The sequence below is a fragment of the Pan troglodytes genome, chromosome 4 (genome assembly GCF_028858775.2).
Source record: "Pan troglodytes isolate AG18354 chromosome 4, NHGRI_mPanTro3-v2.0_pri, whole genome shotgun sequence".
Classification (NCBI taxonomy): domain Eukaryota; kingdom Metazoa; phylum Chordata; class Mammalia; order Primates; family Hominidae; genus Pan; species Pan troglodytes.
In genome coordinates this window covers 85,993,130-86,018,643 of record NC_072402.2, presented here as the reverse complement: position 1 = coordinate 86,018,643, position 25,514 = coordinate 85,993,130, and positions in this window count along the sequence as shown.

The window sequence follows — 25,514 nt, the reverse complement described above, 5'->3', positions numbered from 1 at the left end:
TAGGCGTGATCGTGCGTCTCTGTAACCCCAGCTACTCCAGAAGCTGAGGCAGGAGAATCTCTTGAACCAGGGAGTCAGAGGTTGCAGTGAGCCGAGATTGCGCCAATGCACTCCAGCCTGGCGACAGAGCAAGACTCGATGTCAAATAATAATAAAATAACAAAATTTATAAGAACATAAAGCATTTATTTGTAGTCAATGGTTTGCCAGGAAATATCTACTAGGCAGTATACTTATAATGATCTGTCATTAGAGATGGTCAGAAAATTTCGAACTATTGTCTGTGCAGAAAAAAAAAAACACGTATCTAATTTTTAAGTTTAACTTTTTTTTGTTTGTTTGTTATTGTTTTTTTTTTTTTTTTTGAGACAGAATCTCACTCTGTCGCCCAGGCAGGAGTGCAGTGGTGCGATCTTGGCTCACTGCAAGCTCCGCCTCCCGGGTTCACGCCATTTTCCTGCTTCAGCCTCCGGAGTAGCTGGAACTACAGGCGCCCGCCACCACGCCGGGCTAATTTTTTGTATTTTTAGTAGAGACGGGGTTTCACCGTGTTAGCCAGGATGGTCTCGATCTCCTGACCTTGTGATCCGCCCGCCTCGGCCTCCCAAAGTGCTGGGATTACAGGCGTGAGCCACCACTCCCGGCCAGTTTAACTCTTTAAAGTATGTCTTTACTAGAATAACATTGGTCTTAGTTTTAATACTGTAAATAGTCTACTAACTACATGTCTTATTTTTTATAAAAGAAACCACTTCAATATTAAAATGTACAATAATAAATAATCTATGGTGTTTAAAATCATTTATTTCATCCTCTAAACTACATAGGTAACTAAAAATAGGGTTTTCTGTATTTAAATGGGTAGTTAAAATTTAATCAGATGTAATTAGTTTTTGGAATATATTTGGTACATATGTCAAAAATATTTTTATATAAAAATTTATTAATTATGCCTTTCTGTGCACATTTTTAAAACAGAAGAATTAACTGCACAATGAAGAAGTTTTCCAGTATGCTCCAAGAAAATGAATTCAGACCAGGTGCAGTGGCTCTGCAATCACAGCATTTTGGGAGGCCGAGACAGGTGGTTCACTTGAGCTCAAGAGTTTAAGACCACCGTGGGCAACATGGCAAAAACCCATTTACAAACACACACACACACACACACAAAGTAAAACAAAAGTACAAAAATTAGTCAGGTATGGTGGCTCACATCTGTGATCCTAGCTATTCAGGACGTTGAGGTGGTAGAATCAGTTGAGCCCAGGAAGTTGAGCCTGCAATGAGCTGAGATCAGGCCACTGCACTCCAGCCTGGGTAACAGAGCAAGACACTGTCTCAAAACGAAAACAATATATTATTTCAGAATTGTCAATTTTTAAAAATATAAACATACATCAAGCAATGCATCAAAGTTTCCATATGATAATTACAATACAACAACTTACAAAAACTCAAGGCTCATGTGATTACTGTATTTCTTAGCGATAGGCTTAACATGAGAATATCTATTTTGTATCTTAAAAATGAATCACAACACTATAATGTTTTTAGTTCCTTCAGAAATGTCTGGTAACTTATTTTTCATCCTGTTTTCTGTTCCAAGGAACTTTAATGGATGACATCAATGATTCTGTTTAATTGGCCCTCAGATCACAGTGATGGGTTGCTACATTGTCCTTGTCTGGCTAATCTTTGTCATTTTTTAACAATAAACCAGAACAGCCAAGGGAAATAATAAAGTAAAGAAATGTAAAATCCTTAAGTTAATCAGATAGTCTGTGGATAATTTCTTTCCATTGTGCATTCATTAATGATTATTTCTAAGCTAAAATTACAATTAAATTTGACAATTGAGGATACTAATTTTATAGACTAATGTAAAATGTAATAGGTTCTTACAATTTTCTGTTATAATGTTTAAAATCCACCATAACATAAAGAGTAATGATACTTTATATAAAATATTACCACTTTAGATCCTTCAAAACTCAAATGAAGAGAGTGATTAAAATAAACACCTATAGATGAATTTTAATGGGCATACATTTTACCAAACATTTTATGTACTTCATCTAATTGAATCTCATGGTAATCCTGGGAAGTAAATGCTTATATCTATATTTTACAGAGGAGAAAATTGGCAAAGTAAGGTTATGTGAGGTACAAAAATTCTACCTTTTGTAACTATGTATTTTATGTATTTAGTAAAAGTGATGTATAATATTTCTAGTATCTTTTGCAATCTAGTCTTTTATTTAGAAAAATAACTGTTGTTTTGATGAATACAGATATGTATGTATGTAATTATGTATACATGTATGTGTTTGTATATTTACGTGTGTATATTTGTGTGTGTGTATATGTATATAATTCCAAAATCCCAAATTAACTATATATGTATATATATATAGTTAACAGTATATATGTAGTTAACAGTATATATAGTATATATATAAAACAGTGTATATATAGGTATATATAGTGTATATATATACAGTTAACAGTATATATATAGTTAACAGTGTACAGTTAACAGTATATATGTATAATATAGTTAATTTGGAAACTGTAGCTTGAAGAAGAATAAAATGAAAAATGAAAGAGTATTTTAAAGTGAGCTCCTTCATTAAGATACTAGAATAAAAGCTATATATGCCCTCTAACAATTAAAGGCAAAGCTTGTATTAAAATTGTGGTAAGAGAAACATAGAGCAGACATTCACAGAGACTGCATATTGTAGTGATGAAAAGAGAGAAGAGAGGATATAAAAAATACTTTCTCTTTTCCTGTTGTTGTTTAAATTGGTTGCTAGAAAATGTTGCCGTATCATGAAGCTGGAAAAAGAAAAAAAAAAAAAACGGAGATAAGAATAAGTTTTTTGGGGAAAGAATGAGAATTCTATCTTAAACATATTTTATTCAGATATTTGGAAACATCCAATTTAAATGTTAAAAAGTCATTTAGAATTTTGAAGAATCTGAACCTCAAAAAAATCGTAGGGTACAAAAGCAAATTCAAGGTATTCGTTACATAGGATGACATCACCAGGGAGAGAATACAAGAGTAAATTTTCCTAGGATTGGGCCTTGAGCTATTCTAGGAACTTATTTTGGAAAGAGGCAAAGGCAACTAGGGATAATGGATCGTATCAACTTGAAAACCATGACAGCACAGAAGATTGTTGTAGAAACAGAGGAATAATTGTGCTGTAAGAATGAAGTCAAATTAAGATGAGAATATAAAATTTAATTGACAGAGAAGCTGTGATTCCTGAAAAATGCAGATTCCAGGAAATGGTGAAAAGGAAATACTGATTGATATGGTTTGATTATGTGAAAAAATAAAGTATTCCATGATTTTTGAAGGTGGAAGGACATAAAAGGGGTGGTACACTAGTGAAACAGGGGAAACTAAGATTGCATTTTATACAACTTACAGTGGTCAGTTTTGGTGATCTTTTCCAGCAACACAACTTTGAGGAATATCACTAAATAATTCAGAGAGAAGGACCCAAGACAACCAATTAGACACAGCTCCACTGTGTGACTCCCACCGAGAAGAAGGAAAACAGCAAGTGAATCCTGCTCCATCAACTGAGGTATCCAGGTCCTCTCACTGGGAATGACTAAGTCAGTTGTCATAACCCACTCAGAGCAAGGAAAAGCAGGGTGGAGCAATGACGCAGGAGCCACCTGGGATAAAGGGAACTCCCACACCCAGCCAAAGGAGGTGACAAGTGAAAGTACTACCCCACCTGGGAAACCAAGCTGTTTCCATGGATCCTTGCATCCTGCAGATCAGGAGATCCCCTCATGAGCCCATGCCACCAGGGCCTTGGGTCTAAAGCAAAGAGCTGTATAACCCACTCAGGTTATGGCCACTGGCAGCCGGCGGGACACTGCCTAAGATGACTGAGTTCCTGCGGGGAGGGTTGGCCACCATCACTGTGGCTCCAGTCAGCCATTTCCCACTGGTGGTGTCAGGGACACTGGGCAGTTTGGACTGAGAGGAATTTCCCACAGCACAGCACAGCGGCTGTGGCGGATCGTGGCCAGACTGTTTCTATAGGTGGTACCCGATTTATCTCTCCTCACCAGGCAGGGCCTCCCTACAGGAACTACAGCAACTCCAGCCAGGGGTTTATGGACAGAACTCTGATATCCCTGGGAAGGAACACCTTGGGGGAGAGGCAGACAGAGTCTTGTGGTTCAGCAGACTTAGTCTTTCCTGCCTGCTGGCAGTCTGGATGAGGGGGATTCTCCCTAGGGCAGCTGAGCCTACTCAGCAAAGGACCTGCTTTTTAAAGCAGGTCCCTGATCTCATGCCTCCTGACTAGGTGAAAACTGCCAACGGGGGTCGCCAGACACCTCATACAGGAGCATTCTGGCTAGCATCGGCTCGCGCCCGGCTGGGATGGAGCTCCCTGAGGAAAGAGCAGGCAGCCATCTTTGCTGTTCTGCAGCCTCTGCTAGCGATACCTCCAGGCGCAGCAGGAACCCAGGGGAATAGGGTCTGGAATGGTACCCCAGTGAACTGCATAAACCCTAAGGAAGAGGGACCTAACTGTTAAAAGAAAAACAAACCAACAGAAAGTAACAACAACATCAACACAAAAGACCCCGCAGAAACCCCATCCAAAGGTCAGCAGCCTCAAAGATCAAATATAGATAAACCCACGAAAAAAAGAATCAATGCAAAACTGCTGAAAACTCAAAATGTGAGAGTGCCTCTTCAGTTTCAAATGATTGCAACACCTCTCTAGCAAGTGCACAGAACAGGGGTGAGGCTGAGATGGATGAATTGACAGAAGTAGGCCTCCGAAGGTGGGTAATAATGAACTTCACTGAGCTTAAGGAGTATGTTCTAACCCAATGCAAAGAAGCTAAGAACCATGATAAAACATTACAGGAGCTGTTAACCAGAATATTCAGTTTAGAAAGGAACAAAAATGACCTGATGGAGCTGAAAAACACAACATGAGAAATTCACAATGCAACTACAAATATCAATAGCCAAATAGGCCAAGTGGAGAAAAGGGTATCAGAGCTCGTAGACTATCTTGTGAAAATAAGACAGGCAGACAAGATTAGAGAAAAGAGAAAGAAAAGGAATGAAAAAAAAAAAAAACCCTGAGAACTATGGGATTATGTAAAAAGACTGAACCTATTACTGATAGGGGTACCTGAAAGAGATGGGGAGAATGGAACCAAGTTGGAAAACATACTTCACAATATCATCCAGGAGAACTTTCCCAACCTAGCAAGACAGGCCAACACTCAAATTCAGGAAATCCAGATAACCTCAGTAAGATACTCCATAAGGAGAACAATGTCAAGACCCATTATCAGCAGATTCTCCAAAGTCAAAATGAAGGAAAAAATGTTAAGGGCAGCCAGAGAGAAGGGCTAGGCCACCTACAAAGAGAAGCCCATCAGACTAACAGTGAACATCTTAGTGGAAACCCTAGAAGCCAGAAGGGATTGGGGGCCAGTATTCAACATTCTTAAAAACAAAAATTTTCAACTTAGAGTTTCATATCCAACTTAACTAAGCTTCATAAGCAAAGGAGAAATAAAATCCTTTCAGACAAGCAAATGCTAAAGGAATTTTTTACCGCCAGGCCTGTCTTGCAAGAGCTCCTAAAGGAAGCACTAAATATGGAAAGCAAATCTATTACCAGCCACTATAAAAACACACTGAACTACACAGACCATTGACACTATCAAGCCACTACATTAACAAGTCTGTAAAATAACTAGCCACCATGATGAAGACGGGATCAAATTCACACATAACAAGTTTAACCTTAAATGTAACTGGGCTAAATGTCCCAGTTAAAAAACACAGAATGGCAAGCTGGATAGAAAGAAAAGACCCATCAGTGTGCTGCATTCAAAAGACCCATCTCATGTGCAAAGATACATATAGGTTCAAAATAAAGGGATAGAGGAAAGTTTAACCAAGTAAATTGAAAGCAGAGAAAATCAGGGGTTGCGATCCTTGTTTCTGACGAAATAGACTTTAAACTAACAAAGATCAAAAAACACAAAGAAGGGAATTGCATAATGGTAAAGGGTTGAATTCAACAGAAGAGTTAACTATCCTAAATATATATGCACCCAATACAGGAACACCCTGATCCATAAAACAAGTTCTTAGAGACCTACAAAGAGACTTAGTCTCCCAGACTTTAACTCCCCACTGTCAGTATTAGACAGATCATTGGAAAAAATTTAAAAAAAATATTTAGGCTTGAACTCTTCTCTGGATCAAGTGGAACTGATAGATATCTACAGAACTCTCTACCCAAAAGAAACAAAATATACATTCTTCTTGGCACCATGTAGCATTTACTCTCAAATTGATTCAATAATTGGAAGTAAATTGCTCCTCAGCAAATGCAAAAAACTGAAATCATAACAAAGAGTCTCTCAGACCACAGTGCAATCAAATTAGAACGAAATATCAAGAAACTCACTCAAAACCACACAACTACATGGAAATTGAACAGCTTGCATCTGAATGACTCCTGGGTAAGTAATGAAATTAAGAAAGAATTCAATAAGTTCTTTGAAACCAATGAGAAGAAAGAGACAATGTACCAGAATCTCAGGGATGCAACTAAAGCAGTATTAACAGGGAATTGTATAGCACTAAGTACCCACATCAAGAAGCTAGAAAGATCTCAAATTGACATCCTAGCATCACAACTAAAAGAACTAGAGAACGAAGAGCAAATAAACCCTACAGCTAGGAGAAGACAAGAAATAACCAAGATCAAAGCAGAACTGAAGGAGATGGAGACACACACACACGCACACACACAAAAAAAACCCTTCAAAAAATCAACAATTCCAGGAGCTGTTTTTTCGAAAAAATTAATTAAAAAATGGACTGCTAGCTAGACTAATAAAGAAGAAAACAAAGAATTAAATAGACACAATAAAAATTGTTAAAGAGGGTATCACCACTGACCACACAGAAATACCAACAAAAATCAGATAATATTATAAACACCTCTATGCATGTAAACTAGGAAATCTAGAAGAAATGGATATATTCCTGGAAACATACACCCTCCTAAGACTGAACCAGGAAGAAGCTGAATTCCTGAATAGACTGTTAACTAATTCTGAAATTAAAGCAGTAATAATCTACCAATCAAAGAAAGCCTAGGAACAGATGGATTTACAGCTGAGTTCTACCAGAGGTACAAAGAGGAGCTAGTACCATATTTTTCTGAAATCATTTCAAACAATTGAAAAGGAGGGACTCCTCTCTAACTCATTTTATGAGGCCAGCATTATCCTGATACAAAAGCTTGGCAGAGATATAACAACAACAGCAAAAAAACAAAACAAAACAATAAAAACAAATGAACAAACAAACAACCCATTTCAAGTTAATTCCACTGATGAACATTGATGCAAAAAATCTCAATAAAATACAGGCAAACCTAATCCAGCAGCACATCAAAAAATTCATCCACCACGATTAAGTTGGCTTCATCCCCAAGATGCTAGGCTGGTTCAATATATTCAAAATAAATAAACATAATTCATCACGTAAACAGAACTAAAGACAAAAACCACATGATTATCTCAATAGATGCGGAAAATACCTTCAATAAAATTCAACATCCTTTCATGTTAAAAACCCTCAATAAACTAGGTATTAAAGGAACATACCTAAAATAATAAAAGCCATTTTTGTCAAACCCACAGCTAATAGCATACTGAATGAGTAAAAGATGGAAGCATTCCCCTGAAAATCAGCACAAAATAAGGATGCCCTCTCTCACAGCTCCTATTCAAAACAGTATTGGAAGTTCTAGCAAAGGCAATCAGACAAGAGAAAGAAATAAAGGATATTCAAATAGGAAGAGAGGAAGTCAGATTGTCTTTCTTTGCAGATGACTTGATCCTATATATAGAAAACCCCATCATCTAAGCCCCAAAACTCCTTAAGCTGGTAAGCAACTAGAGCAAAGTCTCAGGATACAAAATCAATGTGCAAAAATCACAGGTATTCCTACACACAAACAGCAGGCAAGCAGAGAGCCAAATTATGAATGAACTCCCATTCACAATTGCTGCAAAGAGAATAAAATGCCTAGGAATACAGCTAACAAGGGAAATGAAGGGCAACTTTAAGGAGGACTACAAACCACTGCTCAAGGAAATCAGACAGGACACAAGCAAATGGAAATACATTCCATTCTCATGGATAGAAAGAATCAACATTCTGAAAATGGCCACAATGCCCAAAGTAATTTATAAATTCAGTGCTATTCTCATCAAACTATTGACATTCTTCACAGAATTAGATAAAACTACTTTAAAACTCATATGGAACCAAAAAAGAGCCTGTATAGCCAAAACAAACCTAAGCAAAAAGAACAAATCTGGAGGCATCACACTACCTGTCTTCAAACTACACTACAAGGCTACAGTAATCAAAACAGCATGGTACTGGTAACAAAACAGACTCATAGACCAATAGAACAGAATAGAGAACTCAGAAATAAGACTGCACATCTATAACCATGTGATCTTAGACAAACCTGACAAAAACAAGCAATGGGGAAAGAATTTCCTATTTAATAAGTGGTAATGGGAAAACTGGCTAGCCACATGCAGAAAACTGAAACTGGACCTCTTCTTTACACCTTATACAAAAATTAACTCAACATGGATTAAATACTTAAATGTAAAACCCAGAACTATAAAAACCATAGAAGAACATCTAGGCAATGTCGTTTGGGACATAGGCACACACAAAGATTTATTGATGAAAACAGCAAAAGCAATGGCAACAAAGGCAAAAATTGACAAATTGAATTGAATTAAACTAAAGAGCTTCTGCACAGCAAAAGAAACTATCATCAGAGTAAATAGATAACCTAAAAAATGGAAGAATTTTTTTGCAATCTATCCATCTGACAAAGGTCTAAATACAGAGTCTACAAGAAACTTAAACAGATTTACACGAAAAAAAACCTGACTCCATTAAGAAGTGGGTAAAAGATACGGACAGACACTTATCAAAAAAAGACATTTATGCTGAAAACAAAGATATGAAAAAATGCTAATCATCACTGATCATCAGAGAAATGCATACCAAAACCACAATGAGATACCATTTCACACCAATTAGAATGACAATTATTAAAATGTCAAAAAAACAACAAATGTTGGTGAGGCTGCAAAGAAATAGAAATGCTTTTACACTGTCAGTGGGAATGTAAATTAGTTCAACCATTATGGAAAACAGTGTGGTGATTCCTCAAAGACCTCAAACCAGGAATACTATTTGACTGAGCAATTCCATTACTGGGTATATACCCAGAGGAATATAAATTATTGAATTTTGAAGATACATGAATGCATATGTTTATTGCAGCACTATTCACAATAGCAAAGACATGAATCAACCCAAATGCCCATCAATGATAGAGTACATAAAGAAAATGTGGTACATATACACCATGGCATACTATGCAACCATAAAAAGGAAAGAGATCATGTCATTTGCAAAAACATTGATGGAGCTGAAGGTCATTGTTCTCAGCAAACTAATGCAGGAACAGAAAACCAAACATTGCATGTTTCTTACTTATAAGTGGTAGTGGAACAATAAGAACACATGGACACAGGGATGGTAACAACACACACTGAGGCCTGTTGGGGGTGTGTTGTGGGGAGGAACAGCATCAGGAAAAATAGCTAATGCATGCTCGGTTTAATACTTAGGTGATGGAGTGATAGGTGCAGCAAAGCATCATGGCACACGTTTTCCTACATAACAAACCTGCACATCCTGCACATGTACCCAGGAACGTAAAATAAAATTAAATTTAATTTAAAAAGCGATGCAGATATTTAAGCCAGTCTGAAATAAAAAGGTTAGTGTGTGTGTTTTAAGAAGTGCGATATTATAATCTGTTTGGATGTGGATAAAATGATCTAATATCAAGTTAAAATCATGAGTTAGCAAAAGACATATTTAGAATGGAAGACAGCTATGGATCCAGACTGCAAGAAGAAACTAACCATAGGCAAGAGAAATAAAATACCTTCCAGCATAAAAGGATTGAAGAGCAATGGGAGGGCTATAGGTCAAACTTCAGACTGTGTATTGGGAAGATGCATTAAATTCATTTAAATAGTATATTTTCTTGACAACGGTATAAGGCAAGACAATCTACTATGTGTGAGGAAGAAGGTGTGTGGAAATTGAGAACAGAAGCTAAATAATCACTTCAGAATTTGATACATCAAATAATAGAATGCTGGACATTGCTTAGTGTCCATTTGAGGTTTACAAATATGAGTTTTAAATGAACTTATGTAAAAACATCATTGTTTTAAACAAGTATGAATGGGAATAGATACCACGGATTTATTTAGATATGCCTTTTATATCATTTCCAATAGTTTGTTAAAAGCATGCTAGTATCTTAGCTTCATTAAATATTTAATGATTCCACGTCTTATGATTTGAGGAGTGGCTATTTCCTTGTCTTATAAATTTTATGAAGTTCTTATTATCAATTTATATCAGTAATGACAATAATTCCATAATGATTACCAGGCAATATTATATTTTGCCTATATTTACCCAGTCAATTCACACAAGAAAAATATGAAGTAGGTATTATATCTTCTTGACAGATGAATAAGTAGAAACAAAAAGAGTTAAATAACTTTCTCAAAGTCATAGTTAGTAATTGTTGAAAGAATTATGGCATGTTGACAAGTGGGCCAAAAAAATAATTGTTTTGAACAAAATGTGATGTCCTGGTTCAGTGTTAGGCAAATGTCTATCACATTTTGAATATCATGTGCCAAATAAACATGCTTGAAATAGGTAAGATATTTAACAAATTTAAAGTATTTTCGGATTTTAAATCAACTGAAGAATTCTTAAGCAATAGCTTGCATGAAGACACAACATAAAACATTGAGTAAATTAGCAAAGTTTCGGACTCCAGAGAAAAGAAAAAGGTAGCCATAGAGATTATGAAGGTCAGACCATTTAAGTTTCAAAACCAGTTTATTGAAAAAAAATTTGAAAACTGGAGTAAATAGTATGAATAGATTGGTAATGCTGTGAGCATGAGGAAACACTATTAAGGAAGATATAGTGATAGAATTTTGAATTTAAAGAAAGAAGGAAAAATGGTACATAGTTATAATGTGAAAATACACCAGTAGAAAAGCTTATTCATAGAGTTTTTAATAAATATTGCTGTTTTTCTAATATGCTCATTCTTGATATTGGATTCGTAGCTGCAGTTGGTATTTATGGATCTTCAAACTCCATAGTCATTATGTTAAAGTAGCTAAATATACTTTTATTTAAAATGCATGTAATTAACAAAAATATATTGAGAAATCATTTACTATTAATACAATGCAGATGGCTAAATATATTTAATGTTCTTTTAGAATTAAGCACATTTGCATATATAGCAGATCACAAATTCAATTGAGCGTGTTGCTAATATTAACTTGAATAACTTTACAAATTAAGTGATAGGCTTAGGGATGAATAATGGTGGTTTGTTGTTCTGATAACCATTTCGTTTTTGGCTTAATCCTTTTATAGCAGGTCTTTTTCTCAGGCCAGTGTGCATTTGAGTGGCTTGTTTTCTAGAATTTGAGCATTTATTGCCTACTTAATATAGCTCAATTTATTTTTGTGAGTAATTGCCTGAAATTTAAACTTTAAATGGTCTTCAAAGGATGTGTTTAGTCAAAAACCATTTATTCCGTTGATTTCTACTTATTGGTACTGTGTTTCTTTGCTTAATGTAGTTAAGAGAACAAGAGCAGACTGTCTGGGGCTGAATCTAAATTTCAGTAAATATTATTTGCATAATTTTGGATAACTTATTCTCCCATGAATCTAAGATATCATTCTTTGTAAGATATGTAAACATTAATTCAGAAATGTTTAAATTTGCAGAAAATATATCTCAATAAACTGTGGCCTTTAGTATACTGAATTTTATCCTCTGTTCAAAAAAGACAGGGTGAGAGAGAAATAATGAGTGGAACTCCCTTTTAGGCTGGTTGAGAGGATTAATGAGTTAATGTATGTAAAGTGCTTAGAAAAGTACCTAGTATATCATAAACAATAAATAAAAGTCATTTTGTGGTTATTTTGCGATAGCTTCTCCTCGTTTGTGCCATGTTCTAGCTCTCAGCTTTAATCTTCCGCTTCATTCTCCGCTGTAAGCTCAATTCTGCAAATGCCTTTCTATGAAGTAGGACTGGCAGGTCCTTTATAATGGGATTGGAAGGCTATGGAAAATGAGAGTAACATCTTCCAGCTCAATTCAAGTTGAAGAGGGGCAGATTCAATTTTCTAGAAATTTGTTTTGCTTACTCCCATTAAACATCCTCTTTCTTCAGGAAATTTTATGGGTTAATTGTTTCATTGCTTCCATATAATTATTTACAAAGCAAAGGCTTACAAGATACAGACAAAATTATTTGGAATATGTTTTGTTTAAGAATTTTCCTGAAAACTCAGTTATGACTTTTTGTTAAAATATTTTGTTATATCTGTACTACATACAAAGAAAAGCAACTTTTATGAATAAATACATGTATACATTTAAATTAGATTAAGGAAATATAATATCTAATATATTTTATTTAGTTTTGGTGATTTGAAGAAGAAAGCCAAATATATTTTTAAATTCATAATCTATTTTAAACTGAGAAAATCAAGTTTGGACTCTATCTCTAAAAACTTACTATCACTAGAAGTTCAAATATTAAAAAAAAACTAAAACATAGAAACATTTCTCAGAATTGTCTTAATTAGTATTAAATTATTTGCAATTTATTAAATAGAAATTAGTCTTGATTTATTTACTATGCATTCAAAATATGTATGCCCACATTATTAGATGCTATGATTCCTTCAGTTATGCTTATATATAGGAAATTGCATACAATTCCATATTTTAAAGCCATCTTGTTTTGTATTTAACAAAATGCAATATAAATTAGTCCAACTTGAATTTTTTAAATCCTGCTTTTTAAAATGTTGTGGGTTTAAATGAAGGTTTTCTTATTGCTTAGATTATCTACAGCAACTGAGCCAAAGTTATCTAACCAAGATTTATTGTTCAGTTACACGATGAAATGACAAGATTTAATATCACTAAATAAATATTAGCAGTCAGGATGAGAATATAATACAGTTGTAGGTATTACCAATTGTAAAGAAGGTCAACCATTAATCCATATTAAATAGAAAACAAAATTATCCTAAATTTGATAGTATGAAGTTAAACTAACTTAAATAAATTAGAAGATATACTAGATTTAAAGGAAAATGATTGTTTTTGAATTTTAGGACTGGGTTATATTGAACAAGCTGAGTCATTTGCATATTTTTGAAAAAATTAAATAAATTATAAACCAACAATCAAACTACAAATATGGACATGTGCAAAATCTGTGTTAGGTGTCGTTAGTGCACATTTGGAATAATTTGTGTTTGTGTTTTTAAATACAACCTAAAATTCAGGGTTTGCTGGTGGGCAATTTTTGTTGTTGTTGTATTTTTATTGTGGGAAAGAGTTTTAATACAAAAGTTAACATTAAGTATAAAACCAATATTTCTTCAATGTGACAAGTGTCTTAGAGAAATGTTTCTTGTACTTAAAGATTTTATTCAACAGTAAACTTATAAAAATAACTTATTTTAATGGTGAAGACATTACAAACATAGGACAAAAAATATAAGCAAAATTTACTTGAAGACATTGTACTGCTTGTATTGGTTTCATTGATATATTTTTCTTGAGTAGCTATATAATACATTACAACAAGATTAAATTTCAGGTTAAATTAACAAACTCCAATCTTTTTTATTTTATTTTATTTCATTTATTTATTTATTTATTTATTTTTGAGACGGAGTCTTGCACTGTTGCCCAGACTGGAGTGCAGTGGCACGATCTCGGCTCACTGCAAGCTCCGCCTCCTGGGTTCACGCCATTCTCCTGCCTCAGCCTCCCAAGTAGCTGGGACTACAGGCACCCGCCACCACGCCCGGCTAATTTTTTGTACTTTTAGTAGAGACGGGGTTTCACTGTCAACCAGAATGGTCTCAATCTCCTGACCTCGTGATCCGCCCGCCTCGGCCTCCCAAAGTGCTACGATTACAGGCTCGAGCCACCGCTCCCGGCCAGCAAACCCCAATCTTTATAGAAAGGCTAGTTGCATATAGATTTACTGGCAAAAAGTAAATAAAATCCAATATTATATCAAAATGTAATTATTTAAATGAAGCTAAAAATTCTGAAACATAATATCTTCCAAGACTCAATTATTCCCTGCCTTTTCTTCATCAGGACCAAAAATAAATTGGTTTTGATCAGTCAGGAGTCTGAGAAAAATGGTACCAGGCTTATTTCTCAGTGAGCTTTCAGTTGATTTGTACATTTCACGATCCCCTCAACAAAGGCTGAAGAGCAATGTATGTGTTTCCCTTCTAAGAATGGTGCCTCAAATAAGTAGAAGCCCTGCGAAAGCATCAATATAGACATATGTTTGTAAAACACATCCCAGAAAATAAATCAATAGATTATTTTAGACATTGGCCTCCTTCGCTACCTCTTCCCTTATTTTGGTGTTCCTATACATTGCCCTAAAGATTTGATACAAGCTTTGCACTAGGACTAGCTTAAAACAGTAAACATTTAATTCCTTTCTAGATGTTTCAACTAAGTATTATTGACAGAGTTTGACTTCATTAAGACTGGGATGTTACAGTGGTATATAAATTCGAACGTTTCATACACCAATACATAGAAAGGATATAACATCTTTTTAAAAACTGAACTTACTCTGAAAGTGAGACTGGCCAATCCATTCATATTCCATAGAACTAGTGATACTCTGATACCAGTGAATTTTGACATAAAATACAATTAAAGTTGCCTTAAGTTTTATATAGAAAATATTTTGAAAAAGGTGATATAAAGTCCATTTAAAATACAGAACATAGTGTAAATTTGAAAGAATAATGGTAACCATATTTATAGAATGCTATAATGTTACTGTGTACATCATTCTTAGTAAAGTGTATTATTATTAATAATTTTTGTATAATAATGTACATGAAAATATTTTCATGAATTGCTACTTATTTCATTGTTGATATTCTTGTAGGTACTCAAAACTAACAGATTGTCACATAAAGACATTCAATACCTATTGGATAAATGAATTACTAAATGAATACTTGGACATTATTTTTACCCTATATAAGAAAATTCTCAGCATAGGAGAAAATAGGTAAAAAATAATTTATTGCCTACCTAATCTTGCTTCTAAGTCTGTCTTTACCCCTTTGCACCTAAAATTATTTTCGTCTATTTTTTTCTCTTGGTTTTACCAGCATTTTCAAAGTATGTGGAATATTTATTTAAAGTTTATGTGGAATATTTCTTCTTTAATGTGCTAAATAAATTTTACCAGCTAAAAGTCTTATTTATCAAATATGTTTGCAATATTCAGGGTTCGTTTTTAATGTAATTTTTGTGATCTCAGAAATTTGATTAAAGTGCAGATACAGAAACTATGACAGGTAATATCACATGTAACCTAAGTTCCCCAACTATAACCACTGCTGGTAGATTTTCTATTTTTCTTATTTGTTTGCTCATTATCTTTCCATTTCTTTGCATCATACTCAATTTATAAGTTACTTACAGTGCTTGCAAGAACAAAGGAAAATGCTAGGCTAAACGGCAAATAAAAGTGGAAATTAAACAATAACTAAAAAAAATACATGAAAACATATGCTCTTAGATCATGTATAATTTTTAGACTTGTTCTACTAAGTCAGCTACAAGATTCTTTCTGACACAGAAAAATAATCACAATCAGTTACAATAAGAAAAATTAGTTAAATACAAAATATCTTGAGAAGCTCATATTTTCAAGACAATGGAAGTTAAGAATAATTTTTTTCTTATAGAGTCTCATGAAAAAGAAAATATCAACAAGATCTCTAAAATATGTTCCATATTAAAAGTCTCATGACTATATTTTATAATACTCAAAATATAACCTTAGATATCAAGATTGAACTAATAGAATATCTGAGAGATTAATAAAGTATAGTGTTCTTCTTGTAGGATATTTTGTGATTTTCAGGTTCTATCCAATTATATTATTTCACTAGTTCAAATATTAAATATAACTAAAAAATACTAAATTATGTTCTATTAAATTAACTATAACTTATTAACTTCCACTACTCTACTAGAGCTATTTAATATTATTCTGGATGCCATATTTGTTCAAATACATTCCACAAAGGGTCTAGGATGACACTGGGGGTGATTTTACTATTAAAATTATCACCTTTTATTCACCCAATGATGCTGCCATACACTGGAAAAATAAAAAGATGTCTGAACTGTATTTTTTAAATTCTGAGTATAATATAGGGAGCATAACAAAAGCTTATAACTTATTTCCACATATTTTTACTGTTCAGCTGTATAAAAACCATATGCAAAAAATGCTGGAAAATGTCTTTCAAATATTTTATGTTATTTTATTTTAATTTTTGCTTTCATGATGACCGTATAGGTTTTCAACTCAGAATGTTATTATAATGAGAAACAACAGTCATCACCCTTATGTGTCAACTGAAAGTTGATACTAATTTGGCATTTGGAGTGAAAGAATGATAGCTACAGGAGCAGCTACATCCTTTACAGCCATCTGTAGTCTCTTAAAGACTTTAACATCAGGTCTTGATCAGAAGCTGGCATTTTTAAAGGTCATCTGGCTTCTCAGTGCTAGTCAATTACTGAACAAGAGAGTACCACTGACAGTTAAACACTCTGCAGAATTAGCTAAAGCACTACAGAAAGACACCAAGCACTTCTTACAGAAATATTCTGCATACATTTCAGAAAATCCCCCTGGTATTTTCAAATCAACTTATGTTCAGCTGTACATAAACAATTCTATTTCTGTCTCCAAAGAAATTCTCAAACTGCAGGTTGTAGAAAATGGTCAGAATTTCAATCGTTATTTCTGTTTTGAGGTCCTGATTTGGAATTCTTCCTTTAATGCTTTCTTACAATAATATTTTGAGATGATAATATCCTTAAAAATGAACTGAATTCTATAGTAATTATATTACGTAAAAAATATAATCTATTTTCGCATACATACATATGTAGTATCCAAGATACTACAGTGAAGCCTACATAGACTATAAACCCATCACTAGACTACAATCTTTATGAATGTATATTTTTTGTCAGTTTTGTTCAGTGCCACATGTCCAGTGCCTAGATCAATGCCTGACTTTGAATAGTTAATAAATATCAATTGAAGTGAAGAATAAAAAAAAACGGGAGAAAAAAATAGAATTGGCTATCTTTTCAATATCTAGTTATTGAGCAACCAGAATAAACATAATTATGAGGTAAGCATTGATATTTAGGAGGTGGCGCTTATGTAATGAAAAGAACACAAACTATGGGGTTTGAAGAGAGCTTTTTACGTGTTTAAGACATCTAGCTTTTTTCTGAGCTCTGAATTAAAACAGTTTGGGTGAGAATTCCAATTCTAACTGCAACTTGTTGAATGGCTGTGTATAAAAGATTTTATTTCTTGTCCACAGGGTTTTCAAATAAAAGGCAAAGGTAAAATTATTAAATACTTACCTCCTTGGTTTAACCTGAAGATTTAATGAGGTAATAGAATAAAAATATTTGTCATCTACTGTGGGTTGAGTTGTGTCTCCCTAAAAGACATGTTCAAGTTCTAACCTCTGGTCCTCTGGTACCTGTGAATATGAGCTTATTTGAGATAGAGTCTTTGTACATATAATAAAGTTAAGATGAAATCATATAGGAATAGGGTGGGCCCTCAATACACTAACAGGTACTGTTATAAGAGGACAGGACACAAAGAGAAATAGGGTAGAAGGTTATGTGAAGATGGAGGCAGAATGTGGAGTGACGCAGATGTATCCAAGGAATGCCAAGAGCCACCAGAACCTACGAGAAGACAAAGAAGGAGTCCTACCTGGAGACTTTGCAGAGGTCATGGCCCTTCTGACACCTTTGTTTTAAAATTCTTGCTTCCAGAACTCAGGAAAATAAGTTTATGTTGTATTAGCTACCCAGTTTGTGGTAATTTATAGGGCAGCTCTAGGAAAATAATACAGCGTAGTTAAAGTTCAATAAATATTATCTCTTTATAAAATATTATCACTCCATGACATTATTTTCTCATTAAAAATGAAATATAATAACATCTAACTTGCTATATTATGTCAGAATGTTTTAAAAATATGTTATCAACTGCTTTCTTGTACTGATCTCTGATAGATGTTGATATAGTTTGGCTCTGTGTCGCTGCCCAAATCTGATGTTGAATTGTAAGCCCCAGTTTTGGGGGAAGGGCCTGGTAGGAGGTGCTTGGATCACGGGGGAGGATTTTCCCTTTGCTGTTCTTGTGATAGTGAATGAGTTCTCATGAGATCCGATTGTTTGAAAGTGTGTAGCATGTCCCCCTTTCTCTCTCTCTCTCTCTCTCTCTCTCTATCTCCTGCCAGCCATGTGAATATGTGCTTGCTTCCCCTTCACCTTCTGCCATGATTGCAAGTTTCCTGAGGTATCCCCAGAAGTAGAATTGTTTTTGAGTTCTGTACAGCCTGCAGAACCTTAAGCCAATTAAATCTATTTTATTTATAAATTACCCAGTTTCAGGTATGTCTGTTTAGCATTGTGAGAACAGAATAAGACAGGTGTTATCATGAGAACATATTTTAACTGTAGATTTTATAAAAGAAATATTTTTGAAGAGTAGGTCTTGTAAGAGCATGTATCCATGTGCAATGGAGATAAATACTTACCAAAAGGCAAATCACTGTATATTTTAATCAGTATCTTAGAAAACTTGTTGTACCATTTTGTGCATGAGTGCCTTAATAAATATTATCTGATAAATCTCACTGATATAAGTGGTACTAAACATTTTTCTTTTAGTATTTTTGAGGCTAATATTATTAGCATGAGAGATTATGGAGGAAAAACAGCTTAAAGCAAATACAAACATTCAAAATTATGCGGACTATGAAACTTTAAAGTAAAGCATGTAATTTATTTTTCCCCTATGTTTGATATCTAGCAGAAAAAAAAATCCAACTGAATTAAGAATGGTAATCCAGATAGATGACTGTCCTTTTGGCCCCAGATGGCTCTGACATAAAACTCATCCCTTCATTGGCTTCCAAACAGCATCTAATCATAGCAGTATAATTGGTTTTTTATAATTTTATTCAAGATATGTGGGGTTACAAGAAGGGTCAAACTGCATTGTACACTGAATACTGCATTTTATTTGAATAATTCCATTGTCATTGTTTTTTCTCTAATTTGTTATTTATTTATTTATTTATTTATTTCTGGCTGCTCTTACCCACGTAACACCCAGCCCTCTGGCTTTCTTTCTTTCTTCCAGCGAAAGTGCACCTGGCTCCTTTCAGTTCCATTAAATTGACCTTTGATTAAGTAAAACAATTAGTCTGTTTTTCTGTTACTTCTATAAGTGAGTATTTCAATACCTAAAGGTTTTTAGCAAGAAAAAGTCTTAACATATATTTGGCACAACTTCACATCCTCACTTAGAACTCACTGTCTCTTTCACATCCTTCCAGATTATTTTAAGAATAAAATCACAATCATGTTTAAACTTTACCTTGCTCTATTTCTTTAACTCTAAAAGAAAACTCTTTTTACATACTCTGTGATACAAATATAGTACCTTAGAAAGGAAAACAGGCTTACAGTATAATTTCTCACTAATTATCAATCTGAAATCATAGGATGTAAATGGTGCCTACTATCAGGATCTTTCTTTCTCTTCTCAAATATATTTCTATTTATCTGAGAAACTGATAACAAATTTTGTCAAACACACAAAATAAAAAGAAAAGATGCTCACGTATCTAGCCTCTGCCTTGATATATATTGATTTTCTAGGTACCTTAAAATAGAGTTAAGATTCAGCACACATCTAGAGAAAATCTGCTCCAAGGGGCAATGTATTGGGAAGCTACAGAAATAGGGTTAAGTAGAGCTCTCAGTGAGCTCACAAACAGTGAGAGGACAGACACGTATGTAACTAAGCAACAAACAAATGATACATGTGCCGTTAGAGGACTCCAAAATCAAAAGTTGTTTTTAAAAACATGGTTGCACTACTCACATTCTGATACCGAGTAATTTTCTTAACATCTTTGTGCCTTAGTTTGTTATATATGAAAATGGAGTCCTAATAACACTCAACTCAGAGGGAGGTTACAGTTACATATGAGGACTTAGTTCTGGTGTTGCACTGTAGGGTGACTACAGTTGACAATAATGTATTTTTATTTCCTAGCTAAGAAAGAGGATTTTGAATGTCCTCATCACAAAAAATGACAAGTATTTGAGGTGATGGATATGCTAATTACCCTGATTTGATTATTACCCAATGTATACATGTATTGAAACATCGCACTGTACCCACAAATATCTAAAACTATGAATCAATTAAAACCATGAACCAATTAAAACCAAAATAGAACTTCAAAAAATGATACAATTCCTATAAAACTCTTTGATTCCTGTGTGGTACATTTTAAGTACAAAAATACATGTTTGTTCTTATTAATGCTGTTATTCATATGAGAATGAATAAATACAATTTGAACCAATTTTTTCTCTTCTAAAACTTGAATGTCTTCCTTTTCTTTGTTCTCAGCTGATACCCTTCGCATTTATATTATGACGATATCAAGGAAGGAAGATGCCAATGCTTTTAATTTTTCAAAATTACAAAAAATAATAAGTGTGCATACTTGAACTGCAGTTGCACCATATTCTCCACTTTTTCTCCTCTTATAAAGAAAAAGCATATATTTTCTAATTCAAGACCAAATCCTAGCCCCTTATTATGTAAAGTACAATTGAAGGGCAAAATTTCCCCAGCTCAACCGTTTCAGGTAAATTGAATCAGAATGTTCAGTATTTCTCCAACTTTCATGAATTACGTATGAATTCCTGGGAATCTTGTTAAAATGCAGATTCTGATTTCGTAGGTCAGGGATGGGGATAGTTTTTGTTTTTCTAACAATCTTCCAGAAGCTGATAATGCTGCTGGTTCATGGACCACATTTTCCTTAGGAAGAACCTCACAGATAGATTCCTGTATCCCACAAGGATTCCTTCTTTTTTGTAACACTTTTCATGCAGTGTAACATACTTTCCCTACGCGATAGATCAATTATAACTTTACAACTATTCTGGTCTGTCTTTCATAAAGTAATATTTCCCCACCTAATTTTCAATGTTCTGCCAAACTGGTACTCTCTTAATTTGTAAATGTGACAGGCTGTTTTCCTCCCTGGAGACTTTATCCATGTATTTTCCTATTACCAGAAGAATACACTCTAGCTTAATCTCTGTTGTGTCCTTAAGTGTTTGATTCCTTCTATTTTTATGTCTCACCATGTCACTGATATGATTTAGCTTTGTGTCCCCACCCAAATCTCATCTCCAGTTATAATCCCCACATGCCGAGGGAGGGACTTGGTGGGAGGTGATTGGATTATGAGGGCGATTTTCCCCATGCTGTTTTCACTATAGTGAGTGAGTTCTCAAGAGACCTGATGGTTTAAAAGTATTAGGCAATACCCCCTTTTCTCTCTCTCTATCTCTTGCTCCACCTTGGTAATAAGTGCCTTGCTTTTCCTTCACCTTGTACCATGATTGTAGGTTTCCTGAGGCATCACCACCCATGTGCAACTGTGAGTCAATTAAACCTCTTCTATAAATTACCCAACCTCCGGCAGTTCTTTATAGCTGCGCAAAAATGCACTAACACAGTCATGTCTTTGAAGAGCCCTTTAAGAATATCCAAAGAAAAGCAATCCAGCATATACTTGTTATGTTGTGTCTTCAGCAACACTACAACACTACAACTCTTTTTTTTTTTTTTTTGGAGATGGAGTTTCGCTCTTGTCACCTAGGCTGGAGTGCAGTGGCGGCATCTTGGCTTACTGCAACCTCCGCCTCCAGAGTTCAAGAGATTCTCTGGCCTCAGCCTCGAAAACAGCTGGGATTACAGGTGCCCGCCACCTTGCCAGGCAAATTTTTGTATTTTTAGTAGAGACGGAGTGTCATCATGTTGGCCAGGCGGCTCTCAAACTCTTGGGCTCAAGTGATCCACCCATGTCGCCCTCCTAAACTGCTGGGATTACTGGTGTGAGCCACCATGCCAGGCCCAACCCTCTGTTTTCTTTGTTGCAGATATGGTCTGGATGTTTGTCCCCTCCAAATCTCATTTTGAGCTGTAATTCTCACTTGAGTTAATTTTTGTACATGGTGTCAGAAAGGGATTCAGTTTCAATCTTCTGCATATGGCTAGTCAGGGACAGAAAACCAAATACTGCATGTTCTCCCTTATAAATAGGATCTAAATGATGAGAACACATAGAGGGAAACAACAGACATTGGGGCCTTTTCTAGGGTGGAGGGTGGGAGGGGAGAGAGAGGATAAGGAAAAATAACTAATGGGTAGTAGGCTTAATACCTGGTTTATGAAGTGATATGTATAAAAATCCCCATGACACAAGTTTTACCTTTCTAGCAAACCTGCAGTTGTATCTCTGAACTTAAATTTTTTTTAAATACAAAGAAATGTAATTTCCAGTGTTGAAGGTGGGGCGTCATTAATTGCTTAATACAATTTCCTTAGTGCTGAGGGAGTTCTCGCTCAGTTAATTCACACAAGACGTGGTTGTTTAAAAGGGTCTGCAAGCTCCTCCTTTGTGATCATAATCCCACTCCTGCTAAGTGCCATGCTGTCCACCGTGATTGTAAGCTTCCTGAGGCCTTCACCAGAAGCTGAACAGATGTTAGCACCATGCTTCCTGTACAGACTGCAGAACCATGAGCCAATCGAACCTCTTTTCTTTATAAATTACCCAGCCTCAGGTATTTTATACTAATGCAAAAACAGCCTAACACAGTTGATAACTTTTTAGTCATCTCTCAGAGATAGTGCTTCACCAAATGAATAATTTGTGTTAATTTCCTATTGCTGTCTTAGAAGTAACACTACAAGGTTAGTGACTTAAAATGGCACATATTTATAATTTACAGTTCAAGAGCCCTGAAATCTAAAATGAACTGGAGGAGCTCTAGGACCCATTGTGCCCACTTTCTGTTTGTGAAGACATATATTTGGTTAGAGGAGCCAAGTTCTATCCACTAGCCATATATATTAAGGTATCTACCTGAACAGGCACTATGTTTGAAGTTTTTATTTCTGTGTGTGTGTGTGTGTGTGTATGTGTGTGTGTGTGTGTGTGTTTATGTAAAGACAGATCAGGTTGTGTTTGAGTGATGAGCAGGGTTGTATGAACAAGAGTATAAGAGATGTATTTCCAAATTTTAAAGAAATTTAGATAAGATTTTGCTTTCTTAGTTTCTGTTTGTTTAGCTGGTTTTGAAAAAAAAATAGATAATAGATCTGCTATTTAAAATGTTTAAAATAACATTTAAAAAATGTTTTCATCTGTTCCATCAGAAAGTATGTGATTTTAGAGCACCTGTCACAACAATATTAGCATTCACACAAGGAATTAAATCGGTAAACAGTATTGGGGTACCTAAAGACAGGTGGAAGGCAGTAAACTTAGACAAGGTGGAGCTATAGCTAGAACAACTGCGTAGTAGACACTTCATGGTGATTCTAGTTATTGGACTCATCTGTGATAACAATAATACCCTGGTTTTATTTAATTTCTCCGAAATTCCAGTTGATATTTGGATGGAACTTTTCATAAGGTTTAGGATTAGGTAAGGCTATTGAACTGTTGGGTGCTTAAGGACATGTCATTAGACATTAATATTGATTATGAACTTGGTATCCACAATGATGGTCATTCTTTAATGACCTTAAATCTTTCTAGCCCCATTCTCAATGTGGTATGTTTGGTGCAAAAAGGTTGGCTAAACATTGAAAAAAAAGAAACCTGAGTTATAATGAAACTGAGGTTCCTTTAAGGGCCTTGGGTTTTCTAATTGATGATATCCTAGTTAGTTGCTTGCAAACAAAAAAAAAGGTCAGGGAAGAAAAAATGAGGTTTCCTATTAGAAAGGAGACAAATAATAAAAGTCTAATATCTTACTTCCTTCTAAGTAAAATTGAGCCCAATAACAAAATGATACTTTGTTTAACATGAAAATAAAATATTAATCTTTAGCACAATGAGTTTGACATACTTGAAGATATTAGTAAATGAGCGTTAAGGCCCCGAAGCTTGAAGCTAGAAGCTAGAAAATTTCTAAATCACTTTGTCTAAATAAAAAGCATAATCATTCATTACCTGACATCGAGAAGATTTCAAGTTATGTGGGATAGATTCAGAAATAAAGCAAAGTAAAAGATTTCCCTAGGTTCTGTGAGGATTGTTTCTGATAATTTTTATGTGCTGCTCTTTGAATAAGCATCTTGTACAAGACTGTGTCTAAGAAAATAACTCTGCCATACTCATCCCAAAATTAATCACTTTAGTGTGAATGACACATCCAGTGTGTGATTCAGTGAGGGTTGCATGCAAATTGCAAAGAATCTGAATTTAGAGCTCTCCCCATTTTTCCATGTATCTTTGAATTCTGTTATTTCTGTTTGCACTAATAACAGTTACTTACACACCACTTTCCTCAAAGCAAAGAGACAGAGGGAATGACTCATCACTAAATTTGAGTTGGAGAGAGGAGCCTGATGCAAGCTTATAATCCTTTCCAGATTGTGAAATTATCTTCATGAATTCTCTCTGCTGCTGAAATATTCCCAAGGGACCTTTATTCTAATTTCATAAAAAAAGAGGAGGAAACGATTTTTTTTTTTTTTTTTTTTTTGGAGACGGAGTCTTGCTCTGTCGCCCAGGCTGGAGTGCAGTGGCACAATGTCGGCTCACTGCAAGCTCCACCTCCCGGGTTCACGCCATTCTCCTGCCTCAGCCTCCCGAGTAGCTGGGACTGCAGGTGCCTGCCACCACGCCCAGCTAATTTTTTTGTATTTTTAGTAGAGACGGGTTTTCACCGTGTTGGCCAGGATGGTCTCGATCTCCTGACCTCGTGATCCGCCCGCCTCGGCCTCCCAAAGTGCTGGGATTACAGGCATGAGCGACCACGCCCTGCGGAAACGATTGTGTATGGCAATCACGAGGGTCGGGTGCCTCATATAAACTGTATGTATCTTCCTCACTCATTTCTCTCATGGTGGAAAAAAAGTAGGCCACCATATTTCTTGAAGAAAAAGTTTTTTTGAAGAATATTTCTCTTGAAGAATGTGACAGGGAAAGAGATATATTCAGGCCCACTGCTTTCTAATGAGAATTGGTAGTATGGAATCGGCTACATGGAAGGCAACAGCTAGAAAAAAAACCTCTCTAC